The 14,298-nt window shown below is 34.8% G+C and overlaps 1 non-coding gene across 1 annotated transcript; it reads right to left on the reverse strand.

Annotated features, from left to right (window-relative positions):
• Positions 1 to 5,753: 5,753 nt before the first annotated feature.
• Positions 5,754 to 5,825, reverse strand: Trnaa-cgc. Its single transcript has one exon. It is a non-coding gene; the product is annotated as a tRNA-Ala (tRNA).
• Between the last annotated feature and the right edge of the window lie 8,473 nt (positions 5,826 to 14,298).

Genomic DNA, 14,298 nt, shown 5'->3' on the forward strand with positions numbered 1-14,298 from the left:
TACATTTTCGGTAACAAAAAAGGACCTAGGAGATTTTGGGAAACCTAGTGGATCTTGCTCAGCATCATGGATTCTATCAGCCTACCAATTTTTATCCAAATCGGAGACGTGATCCAAATGTACAAACTTAACAAGAATTGCTCTAAGATTCTGTTGGTTTGGAGGTTAGGTTAGGTTAGGTTAGTGCTAAGAGTGCCATCTATAATCTCTCGTTGTTATTTGGGTATCGAATGTTTTTTTTTCACAAAAGTGTAAAATAACAGTGTACAGTTAAGTCATTAGCTTTTTAGGAACCAATGGAGCTTTTACCACGCAGTTGGTTATTTTGGTTTATTAATTGGGTAAAACTAATTATAAGAAATACATAATTTAATAGTGAATAACATGTACGTGAGTACTTTAAATACAGCTAAGGAGCAATTCCCGTTAAGTTTGTACATTTGGATCACGTCTCCGATTTTGATAAAAATTGGTAGGCGGCTGATAGACTCCATGATGCTGAGCAAGATCCACTAGGTTTCCCAAAATGTCCTATGTAGTTTGTATGAAACCTTCCTTTTTTGTTTTTTCTTAACAAGAATTGCTCAAGGATTCGTACGTTAGCCGGAACATATAGGAAATGTTCATTGGCGTTTATATCCATATCTCGTTCATAGAGCCAAACTGGAGCCAAATCATTAATATGCAGGTAAATAATATCATGTGCATAACCTATTGATTTACCTACTTACTGACTATTTACAAAAAAAACAGAAATTAATTTTTACCTGCGAGCTGCGGTGAAGCTTACTTATGAAGCACTCACTTTTTAGTTTTACACAAATAAAACTTCAAAACCTAAAATAGGTTAACGATGTACAATTTGTAATCAATTTCTGACGGAAAATTTACAATAAAAAACAAAAGCCCAGCGGAAAAAAAAATATTTTTTTACAACCGGCCAGCGCGCGTACTAGGTGCACTATGCAGGTTCATAAAAAAATAAATTAAAAAAGTAAGTTTAATGTAAATTTTCCAAAATAAGTGAGTATTTATGTTACTTTGTGAGTATGTACAGTATTTATATGTATGTATGAACAAGTATTGATTAAAGCTAGGAAACTTGAATAATAGTATTAGAAAAAATAGCTCAGACCAGCATACTATGCAGCAAAAATCAGACCTATAATAATTATATTAATTTATATTAAAAATGTTGGCAATTATTGACCTATAGTTTCCTTTCACCTTTAAAAAAAAAGTAAAAGAAACGTATGTTTTCCAGAACGTGATGAGAAAAGTCTCCCTGCAAGGCAATCCAAATATAGCGCTCACTTGTTACACTTGTGAGCCTTCGTTGATACCTTAAGTCGATGAAGAAAGGTAAAAAGGATTGGTTGTTTTTTTTTGTTTTTAAAAGATTCGATAAATCGAATGAGGGTGATGACATTGTGACACGTGTTAAGGAAAATATAAATATGTCTAATGGAATGTGTTAAAAATAAAAAATATCTGCTTCTACGGGCACTTTAAAGCAGTTTCATTAAGTTGTTTTATTTTAAAAATAAAGCATGATGAAATGAATTTGAGATCTTATACTTATAATTATGATTTTTTGATGTTTAATTTTTTGACAGTTTGAGATTTAGGCTGGGCTAATCGTATGACGACACCATGAACACAAACATTTTTGTCATAATATCGGTTAAAGGTAATATAAGGGGACGGACCCAATCATGGACAGTTCTAAGTAAGCGTGTTAAATATTGAATGTCCTATCCTTCTTTTACATTTCAAGCGTATTGCAGAATAAATACTGCTATTGGTTTCCTCATAGAGAACAAATTAAAACTAGGTGTTTTTCCTCCAGTCATGGACCTCAGTTCTCCAGTAATGGATTCCCCAATTATGGACAGTGAAATAAGCTTAAAATTTTACTTTTAAAGCCGACTGATACTCAAATAACATTTTAACATAAGACTGTTGTTGTTTGTTGGTTTCGTAAATTGTTCCTTGTCCATCATAGGAGGTATTCAATTTTCCCACTCGCAAAGTAACACCTTTTTAGGGTTCCGTACCAAAAAGGTACAACAGGAATCCTTATGGTGCGACTCTGTCCGTCTGTCTGTCCGTCTGTCACATTGTTAAATATCTCGAGAATTACTTATGCTATCGATATGAAATTTGGAATAGTTATAAACATTGTGAACCTCTACAAGTTGAAAGATTTTTTTTATTTAATTAATTAATATAAATGATAGAAAATGGCCAAAATGAAAGGGGGGAAAACTGAAAATTTCAAGTAACTAGGTCAAGTGGGGTATCGTTAGAAAGAGCTCAAACTGTACATATCAAAACTATTAATTTTTTTGTTTTGGAAAAAAAATGTTTTTTGAAGGAAAATGTAAAAAAAAATACCGTTCCCCCCCCTTATCTCCGAAGTTTACCAACATAAATTTATGAAATTTTCACCAAACATGGCTATTATAATGAACATTACAGGAAAAATAAAATCGTACACGTATCTTGAAAACTTTTTTTTTAATTTATAAAAAACCTTTCAGATTTACATTTTCAATTTCAACACCCTTGCGGGTGTTTATTGTACCTGTATTTTTTAACAAAATAACAATGAAATTACCTGCTTTCAAATAGAGGAAAAATGGTTAAAATCGGTTCACGCAATAAACAATTATTCCATAAAAATCATCCTCCATACTAGCTCGCGCGCATTAGTTTACTCAATTTGCCGATAGATGTCGCTGTACGTTGAACGCTCATTTCCTACATTGCGTTTTTCCTGATATAATGAGGTCGGTTCAGGAGCGTCCTTGCGACATGTCGTAAGTCGTAAACGATTGAAGTCGAATAGTCTTGATTTTATTTGGACGTTGTCTAACAATAAAATTCTATATTAAAATATTACTTGTTATGTGGGAAATTGAGTCTTGAGGGATTTAGTCAAATCTGTAGAGTTCTATGAATAACATTTTGATGATTCAACTATTGAAAGTTTGTACGGAACCCTCGGTGAGCGAGTCCGACTCGCACTTGTTTTATATAATTATGTGGAGTAACAAACTAGTATGTTTTATACCATGTGTCATGGTTAATGCAGTAAGTAAGTAAAACTCATTCAAGTCTACACTGAGTATTATTTATTTATTTTTTAATACATGAACTCGCCTCTCTTAAATATCACCTTTACTAAGAATTCTTCCTTTTTTTTTTCAGTAAACTGATGACATTTATCTTGCCGACAAATCCTTCAGAAATAACAGAATTAAATGAAACGTAAAAATTAAGCAGTTCTATGACTCTTGTTTATGGTACAATGCCGTCAGGTTTTAGAAACTAATTTTAGATACTTATTTTTAAAGATTTGTGTTTTTTGTCCATAATGGCATCACCGTCCATTATAGGGTATTATGGTGTAGTTTCTACACGACAGTATGCCATGGCAACTAATTTTGTAGTGGTTATTTTAAAAAATGCTAAAAAAAAACAAAGATTTTTTTAAATGATATGGTTGGCGAAATATAAATAAAGTAATCTTTCTAGCAACTTGTATCAAATCGGATGGATGTTTCATTAAACCATTGCGGACCATTGTCCGCAAAATTCCGCAATCTAAAATCGCATGCTAAGGTACTTACACGCCCCTGTTTAAATGAGCCTTAATAGTAAAGTTATTTGTTTTACAAGGGGGCAAAGTTATTGTTTAACCGCACGTGTCAATATTGATACTCGAGCAAGCGAAAGATTCCAATATTGAACCCAGAGCGTAGCGAGTGATTCAAAATGTGGAATCTTGAGCGTTGCGAGGGTTCCAAGGCACGAAGGTTAAACAAACTTTGCCACCGAGTGAAACACAAAATTTTTCACCACACCACAAACACCACACACGAACAAAATACTAACTATAAAACATCAAACTTAATCAAATCCATCAACCTATTCAATATTTATGATTTAAAATCATCATTTATAACTAAATTCTACCAGCCAGCTTAAGGCCGTTTTCACATTATCCGATCCGATAACGGATGTCGGAAGGATTTCAATAGAAAAAATCCAAGATGGCTCCTGTAATGTATGGGATATCGGTCTGACATCCGATATCGGATCGGATAATGTGAAAACGCACTAAGACAACAAGTTATAATTTGTATGAAAAATTACTTTGCGCTATTGTAGATAAAATGCAATTTTGATATCTGTTTTCGAATAGAAAAGATTACCAGTTGGTGTGGTGAAAAAATAATTAATGATTTCTCAACTGATCCTGATTGAAGTAAAGTGTTACTACAGAATATTATAATAGTACAAGTACAGAAGAATCACTCATTTGATATTCACAAAATGCCGCCATTCTAAATTCTTACCTACTAATTAACAAACGGACCGCACGCGATCAGCCGATATTGAATTCTATTGCGCCGCGCGAAGGTCGTCACCACTGAATGGGACGAACTCGCGGCCCCCGGCATCGATGAAATCGCGGAGTGAGTCGCCCCTGGTGTTCCTAAAAAAGTTACTTAGTACGGAAGTCGGAAATAACCTCTCAGCTAATTAAATTAAATTTTTAAGCATGTTTATATATGCAAAAATGTTTTAGATGGTAATTTCATAATTAAGCGGTTTGCTATGGTAACAATAAGACAAAGATAAGTAAAAGATAAAGAGTTTCAGCTTTTATGAAGAAAAAAATGATTTTAACTTATAATGATGTGTTTGTTTTGTTTACGCAATATTATTAAATAATACTTAAATGGTTATAATTATGATCTGCTACTCGAAGGCTGTTCTAGGGCTTTTTTTTTTGTTTGAATTTAAGTTTTTGTGGATAGGATCTGTGAGGGAATTGATACTTATTTAAATATTTAATATATAAAAATTCCATAGTTAATTACCGTATCACTCAAACTTGTAGGTTTCATAATCGCTTACAGATATAGTGCGAAAAGGGTTTCCTTTGTAATTTTTCGGAAACGTTCGTATTTGTCATGCTAGTTCAATCAACTTCAGTACATCTTGTACTGAGACATCGTTCGTACGTTTCCGTAACAATACGAAGGCAACTAGGGAACAAATCAAATTATTTTATTGAATATTTTTTGATTTGTTCTTTTTTTAGGGTTCCGTAGTCAACTAGGAACCCTTATAGTTTCGCCATGTCTGTCTGTCCGTCCGTCCGTCCGTCCGTCCGTCCGCGGATAATCTCAGTAACCGTAAGCACTAGAAAGCTGAAATTTGGTACCAATATGTATATCAAGCACGCCAACAAAGTGCAAAAATAAAAAATGGAAAAAAATGTTTTATTAGGGTACCCCCCCCTACATGTAAAGTGGGGGCTGAATTTTTTTTTTCATTCCAACCCTAACGTGTGATATATTGTTGGATAGGTATTTAAAAATGAATAAGGGTTTGCTAAGATCGTTTTTTGATAATATTTATATTTTCGAAAATAATCGCTCCTAAAGGAAAAAAAAGTGCGTCCCCCCCTCTAACTTTTGAACCATATGTTTAAAAAATATGAAAAAAATCACAAAAGTAGAACTTTATAAAGACTTTCTAGGAAAATTGTTTTGAACTTGATAGGTTCAGTAGTTTTTGAGAAAAATACGGAAAACTACGGAACCCTACACTGAGCGTGGCCCGACACGCTCTTGGCCGGTTTTTTTTCAAGTAAACACACAAGTCACACTACTATATATAAATTATAAATTGAAATAGATATCATACACAAAAGAAAAAATGACAAGGCCCACTGGTGGCCGAGCCGGGAATCGAACCCGGGTCTTCAGCTTGCGCGGCTCACGTCTTTACCACTAGACCACCCGCCCGCCGTGGTACCCGACGAAATTTCTCTAGTGTATGTTATAGAGATAAGAGGATAAGGCTAGGCGCCTTTTGACCAACTCTCTGATTGATTGATTGATTGATATCTATTTCAATTTATAATACGAAGGCAATTTTTTTCGCACTGCACCTGTAAGCGAAGTAGAGTTATACGATACGAGGTTGAGTCACACAATCCTCGATTTGCGACTTATAAAATAAACTGCCGATTTTATTTACCCAATGTGGTTTTTTGCCATATTTACACTGTAACCTGTATTGAGTCTAAGTAGAACATCTGCGCCTGTTTATCCTGGCGGGATGCCAAGAACAGGTTACTTGTCACTAAGTGCGTGATTATAGGTTTGCTAGAACTGGCTAATAGTTTATTTTTTCCTGATGGCCTCATAAGGATTTTTTGTTATTTTTATTTTTCTTTTGTTTTTGATAAAAACAAAACACTTCAAGAATAGGTAGGTTTTTCATTCCCTATGTATGATGTTGATAGGTAATAATACTTTTCTATGTTCTTTAGAAATGCCTTACGTTATCTTAAACGGGATAGAATAGAACTATACAAAATATTTTATCATAATATTTATTTAAATTTTACAATTGTATATACGTATTATTATTATTTTATATTATTTTCTTAAAGAATCAAGTCCGTTCGATTCAATGGGAGCGCAAGGTACATTATTTATTTATCGGAATCCATCCCTTCTAATATAGGTACCCTTTCGTTTGAAAGGTATATTAAAAATATAATGTACTATTTATAGCATAAAAGAAACAATTCTCAATAATAACCCCGAGAAAATATGCATCGAGTATCCTTTCAGATGTGTAAGAGAACAATATTCTAATATATTTTTTGCCACCTTAAGCCTTGTAAGGACCTTTTATTTTTAACAAGCAGAAACGTCTGCTAACGATTCTAAACATTTTTCGTTACAAGATGTAGGTAATAGTCTGTCGGTAGATGGCGCTAGACGTCACCCCAAGACGTGTGTACATAAGGAAAGGCATGGAAAGATTTGCGATGTCCGGCGTGGCTTCCGTAGCTCAATTGGTTAAGAGCCTTGCACGGATTGCAAATGATGCGGGTTCAAGTCCCGCCGGAAGCGTAAATTTTTCCATTTTTTCCTTTAATATAAAAATGTTAAGGACCTTTTAGGTATGAATACCACATATTCGCTAACATATGCGTAACCTATTCTCTATGCACGTCTCTCATACTGACATCCAAGTGCGAGCGAGATGCAAAATAGAGTACGTATACGTTAGCATACAGCATTTTATATGCATGTTATAGATCCATGTACTATTACAGTCTGTGCGAAAAAAGAAGAATTACAGAATGTATAGGGCTTCATACCTTTCACGACTCTTCTCTTTCCGAACAGCCTCTAGTTACAAAACATTATTTAGGGCATTTTCAGAAATTGGGACATAAAATTAGTGACAGCTGTTAACAAAAATAAAATTAAGTAACTCGATGTCAGTTTTGTGACGATAATTAAGATTTAAATTTGTCTAAGGCACTGGTCCCTGGTGGTGGTAGTTACTCGCCCAGCGGTAAGCTATAAAAATCGCCGTGTCTCTTTTATTTGCACGGGAGTGATTATCTTTTTTTCGTTTTTATATAGCCGATAGCTCATATCTTACTAGCTCGCGGTGGGGTGGGACCAGTGCCTAAAAACCAACTTTTTTCATGTTCTAAATGTAGATATTATAGTTTACGGGATTAACACAAAAGCAATATTTTTATTCAAGTGTTAATTCTGTGTTATGCTTATTTTTCGTCACAAAACTGACATCGAGGGTCCCATTTTTGATAATGCCCTTTAACAAGAATAGTTAATTGTTCACAATTAGTTTACATAATAACTGTTATCTCTGTCAAACAATGTTTAATAACTTTGCATGAGGGTCGACTTTGTTAGCGGAAGTATACAGCATTTGTGGGTAGGCTGGAGTAAGCTACATGAGCGACGGGGGCCGTGTAGGTGACTGGCGAGACGTAAGAAGCCACGGCTCCTGGGTACAGGTAGTCGAGTCCGGAAGAGTACGCCACCAGTTGGGGCTTAGGACTGGGAGCGGCGAAGGCCACGGCTAGTAGGGCGAAGAAAGCGAACTGTAAACAAAAAAAGTGCAATCTGTAAACAGCACTGTAGGCCTCAATGTACCTACACATAAGTATTATATTATAATTTATCATGCGCTAGAATTTCATTCGATTTTTTTATGAATAAAGCGGCATTCCTCTTTAGGTTCCGCGCTAGTCAACTAGGAACCCTTATAGTTTCGTCATGTCTGTCTGTCCCTGTCCCTGTCCGTCCGTCCGACCGCTGATAATCTCAGTGACCGTTAGTCCTTTTTCACATTATCCGATCCGATATCGGATGTCGGAAGCATTTCACTGTGTAGTGTGTGTACCACACCTTACCCACACATGTGCATAGCTTAGTATATATTGGCATGTACTTGTTATTTAAGACACATTAAACGTATACTCCATACGAAGTAGTTATCATTTACGCTCCACATCACATGGCGACCCTGCCAGTGCGGCCTCGCGCTGCACTGGCGGCGCGCGCGCCGGTCAGAAGATGAAAATTAATTATTCATAAATTATTGGACAATTATTGTGAAAAAGTACAGTGAAATTCCAATTAAAAACTGCAACAACTGGACAAATTAACCTAAATACCTACATTAAACTGTGGTGATTAAATATAATTATAAGTTAAAATAACTGACTATGACACACTCAAAACTTAAACAAACTTTGCGCAATCCAGTTTTACTACGAAATAATATTTCTTTGGCAGTGAGGTATACAAACTACGAGTATGTGTCAGGACAAATAAAACAGCCAGTGAATGTAAAAGTGCATTAAGCGAAAATGGACTAAATGAAACAACAATTGGAACTTAGAACTTTAGTGATGATAGTAGCTGATGGGGGTTGTTCGTGTCGCTGGGAAAGGCCTCGGTCTGAGATTGCTGGTGTCCTTGGCCGTAGTTCGTGCACCTGACTCCAGGTGGAAGGACCAGAAGCTATTCCAGTGGAGTGGTACATTCGGAGTATAAAGGACAGCTTAGTGTGATAAGGTTGTGTTTAGTTTCTTATAGTGTTTTATAAGGGAAATTAAAAACATTTTTTAGTTTAACGCTAATGTGTCCTTCCTTATTGAGTGATAATTAAAATAATGAGTGTCATCGAGGAATATTTATAAGAAAAAATAAATGTGGTAGTTATTCAGGTAAAAAGTAATTTGTTACTTGAACTTAGCTGGACACGCTACCGCGCTACCGCGTGTCTAGATTTTTGAAGAAAAGTAAGCTTTTGTATATCTTATTAGAAAATATTAGTGAGAGGTAATTAATATTTAGCGGGTAAGGTTGACTAAGTGTATAAGTTGTATAACCTTTATACAAATACATGGGTATAATGGAAATTTGTGTCTATTTTAGACAAATTTTATATATTAACCTGTAATTTTTTTTTTTTTTTTTTTTCTTAAGAAACAAACAGTCTCATATTATGACAATTATTACAGTGTAAATTACTAATATTGTAGACTTACAGTTTCCTTAATTTAACTATCTTAACCTAAACATTATCAGTTAAAAGTGTTATAACATTCAATATATTGTTTACTGGTGTTTGAGTGGTATCGGTATACATCGCTAAGTAATACAAGTGAAAATATCTATATATTACAAATAGTGTGCTTGTTGAATACATTGTAAAGATAATCGTTTGAAGCTACCAAGTGTTTCGTGAAAAATGTCTAACTCTTGGAATTTTTCATCATAAAGCCTGCATGCTCTCCTAATGAAACCGTTTTTAGAATAAGAAGTACGACTACGAGATATATGAAAGAGGGGTTTTTTCCTACACGCTCGCTCACAACGCCGGGGTACTCGAAAACAAAGTGTCTGCAATAACGAGGGGGCATCAATGATGTTGTTAATAATTTTGTAGAGGATCAAAACATTAATACGATCTCGACGAGAACTTAATAAAGTGGAATTTTGACTTTTTAAGGAAGTTGTATAATCAATGTATTTGTGATTAACGCGAAACTCAACCGCTTTCACAAATTTTCTTTGCACGTTCTCAATTTTGTCGCTGTGTATTTTATAAAGAGGATCCCAAACGGCGCTGGCAAATTCTAACCTGCTACGGACATAGCTATTAAATAAAACTTTATAGGTAGAGAGTTTACTAAATGGTTTTCCTATTCGAAGTATAAAACCCAACAGCTTAAAAGATTTAGATACTATGCTATCTATGTGAGGAACGAAGGTAAGTTTAGAGTCCATAATTACACCGAGGTCACGAATCTGGTTAACACGAGTTCTTTATTGCAAAGCTTGTACTTAAAGTCTATGGAAGTACGCTTCCTACTGAAACTAATAACGTAGCATTTGTCTAAATTTAGAAATAACTTATTTGAGGTACAAAAAGACTGAAAATTATTAAGGTCATTCTGCAAAATAGTGCAATCGTCCGTATTTTTAACAACTCTGAATATTTTAGTGTCATCGGCGTATAGTAGCATGTTTGAGTTTTGTATACAATTGGTAATATCATTAATATAAAGCATAAACAAAAGAGGTCCTAAATGTGACCCTTGCGGCACGCCGGAAGTTATAGGTCTATAATAAGAAGTGTGCCCTTGCACAGCTACCGCTTGGGAACGATTCTCAACATAAGATTTTATCCAACGGAACAGGTCGCCGTGTATACCGAAGTGCCAGAGCTTCAAAAGTAAGCGCTCATGACAAACCTTGTCGAATGCCTTAGCAAAATCAGTATACACAGCGTCCACCTGATAATTATTATCTAGAGCATCCAATATTGTTTCTGTATAAGATAATAAATTCGAGTCAACACTACGACCGCTGAGAAAACCATGTTGGTTTGGGATAATATGTTGACGTATTGCAGAGGAAAGCTGGTCAGTGACAATTTTCTCAAGGAGCTTACCGAACTGACATAGTTTTGAAATAGGGCGATATTTTTCTATCTCGTTACTAGACTCTCCTTTTGGTATCGGTGTAACTAGCGCACGTTTCCACAGAGATGGTACACACCCCTTCTGAATGGACATTTCAAAAAGTAAAGTGATAGGTACGGCTAAGCTGGAAGAGCAATTTTTTATCAATATAGCTGGGATGCCATCAGGGCCAGACCCTTTATTAATATTAATGCGATTTAGATATTTGTAGACGAGATCTTTAGATATAAAAATAGTATCCATGTCGAAGATAGTGTTATTTACGGGAGCAAGGTTGTTTAAATCTATAGAACTGTCGCTGGGAATTTCAAACACGGAGTGAAAATGTTCATTAAATAAATTGCAAATCTGTGAACCAGTAGAAGCTGATATTCCTTTATAATTCATAACCTGTGGAAGGCCACTTTTGGCAAAAACTGATTTTATGTACGACCAGAAAAATTTTGGGTGAGTATTAATTTTTGTTTCAGTAAAATTTATATAATTCTTATAATATATAGGTTCCAATTTAGAAATTCTCTTTTTCAAACATTTGTAAGTATCTAAGTCCAGAGGGTTACCATATGTCTTCCACAGCTTATGATATTTCTTTTTCTGATTTAACAGTCTCCTAAGAGGTCTCGTATACCACGGAGGCCGAGAACAAGAAGTGCGCTTAGGGACTTTTGGAACAAATTGATCGATTAGTTTATTTAAAATCTCATAAAAAATTATTACACAATCCTCCAATCCGCGGCCTAAAAAAGTTCATTCCATTTATTTTTCGATAATTGATTGTTTATTTCCTCAAAATTTGCCTCACCATAACGGTATACAAATGAAGGGGCCGGTTCGAGGGGACGAGTATACAATATATGCAATTCAATTTGAATGGCCTTGTGGTGCAGATCTTCAGATGTTAACGGGTCATAGCCAGCTAATACTGTACAATTTTTGTTGCAAAAAATAAGATCCAATATGCGTTCATTCATATTACAGCAATTATTGTATTGGTCTAAACCTGAAAACGATAAAAAGTCACGTAGCAATTGTACAGGTAAAGTATTATTAGAACTGTCAAGGATCATTTTGGAACAGTCACTTTTAGACCACTGAGCGTCCGATATATTAAAATCGCCTGCTATCAGAAACACATCATTAGGATTATCAATTATTAATTGACTACAAATTTCAAAATAATTTTCTAACGTGTCCCTGTATAAAGTTCCGTGCGGAATATAAACACAACAAATATTAATATATGTTTGTCCTTGAATGGCGTGTTTCGACAACGGTAAAGCAATCCATATGCACTCGGAGGATGCAGGAGAGGGGCGGGGCCAGTCGCGCAACGTCGGCAGGAGCTCGCGGCGCACGGCGACCGCCACCCCCCCGCCCCGTTCCGCGCCGCTCGACTCAGCCATGGGGTCTCATCCGGAACAGTGCAAAATTATTTCCAAATAGAAATCATAGATGGCGCTAAGTGTCACGATTGACGATTATTATTTTTTTATCAAATAGATTTAAAGGTATTTGAAGCGTCATAAATTAAGTACATTATAAATTAAATACAAACATCGATGACAACACAAATTTAATGCATTATTTTAGAAATTTTCAAAGAAATAATATCACGTAATATATTGCTACTGACTATGACGCAACAACGTGAACAACCTGCGCGCGACAGTATCGAGCTACCTAAATTTTATTGCATATTGTCACTAGATGGAGCTGTCACTATCTACAGTATACTGCCAACGAAACGGTGCGATTGTGTGCGTTCCGTTCATTGAGATATATGTACTACGTACTATAGGCGACGTTGCCAGACGGAAACTCTGCACAAGCTGACATGCGCGGAGTGCGCGAAGCGGTAATTTACGCGTAGAGTAGTAAGTCCACCATCAGATGTGACACATTATTATATTCCGCCTGTCAAAATTATTTATTTATTTATTTACAACTTAAAAAATACAAAGTAAGCGATCACTGCCGCCCATGGACACCCGAAACACCAGGGGTGTTGGAGGTGCGTTGCCGGCCTTTAAGATGGATGTACGCTCTTTTCTTGAAGATTTATCTTCTTCTTTAAAATACAAATATATACTTATATATAATAATATATATATATATATAGTGCGGTCAGTTTTTTTGGACAAAGCGTAGGTATCCATTGTTCTCTTTTTTCATGACCAGGCCAAAGAAAACAGCAAAAAGTGAGCGTGCTAAAAATACAATTTTACTCAATAACTGTTAACAATCAATAAACAAATTAACTTTTTTTTTTATATTATAGTAACATAATTCATAAAGTAGTAAGTAGTTACCTAATAATTTTCCAAATTGAAATAAATATATTTCGCAAATCTATTAGAGGTGAAACACATTAGTAGGAACAATGAAAATGGCACATCTGCGCGGTTAACTTTTTAGTCTATGATTGCGTCACCAAAATCGCGCAGCCTCGCTCCCGCTCGCGTGTTCGTAGAATATTCAGCTGTCAGCCGAAAATATTTGTTTGTGTACGTTAATAATGTAGGTATACGTTTGTAGTAGTGTGCGTGACAAAAATGTCGTCTATTTCTATTAAACAGCTTGCTGCCAATGATCGAAATTCAAATTAGTTGAACAATTTCCATTGAAAAAAAAAGTTTGTAATGCATCGGTCCGAATTGTGGATACTAGTTTTATCATCTTTTAGTAGATACAATTGAATGTAAAATTATTTATTTTGCCTGACACTCTTGAGTATTTTTTATGCCGTTATTTTAATTTTACAATATAATATTTGGAATATAGTGCTTATAATTATTAAATATAAAACATTTTTTAAATACTTTTTGATACAAAATCATACTTCATTGATTTGGAACAATGCTTTTTATCGGACCTACAGTCAACCAATTGGAACTAGAGATGGGTAGGGGTGAGTAAATACTGAGTATTTACCCGTAATTTACTCAAAGCACCGAGTAAATACTCGTATTTACTCATTTGGGTGAGTAGAAAACTGTTACCTAAAAATTATTTAAAAAATGAGATTTAAGTAATTAGTCGTGTTTATTTTAACTGTGAAGACATGTTTAAATTATATTTCTATTATTAGAAGCTTATGGGAGTCTTAGTTTGTCGAAAAAGAGGTAATCATTGTGAGAAAAAAATAGTGATAATGTTTAGTTAGCAGTTTTGTTTTAAAAAAGCAGGTATTTACAGTAAAAGTATGAGACTTAAATTAAATTGATGTTCTAGATAACGCTCAGCTGATGACGTTTAAAGTACTAGTTTTGTGTTTTGTATTATATGGACAATAATTTGACGGTTTCTGGATATTTTTCCAACAACGAATTCGAAAGTTATAAAGGTATAAACATTATTTCGGCCTTAATTATCGTTTTATTCCAAAACTGTTTATATTATTAAAAAACTTTTTAGAAACATTCAATTAATTTTTAAAGACCTATCAC

Source organism: Leguminivora glycinivorella, chromosome 12 (genome assembly GCF_023078275.1).
Source record: "Leguminivora glycinivorella isolate SPB_JAAS2020 chromosome 12, LegGlyc_1.1, whole genome shotgun sequence".
In the NCBI taxonomy this organism is placed as follows: domain Eukaryota; kingdom Metazoa; phylum Arthropoda; class Insecta; order Lepidoptera; family Tortricidae; genus Leguminivora; species Leguminivora glycinivorella.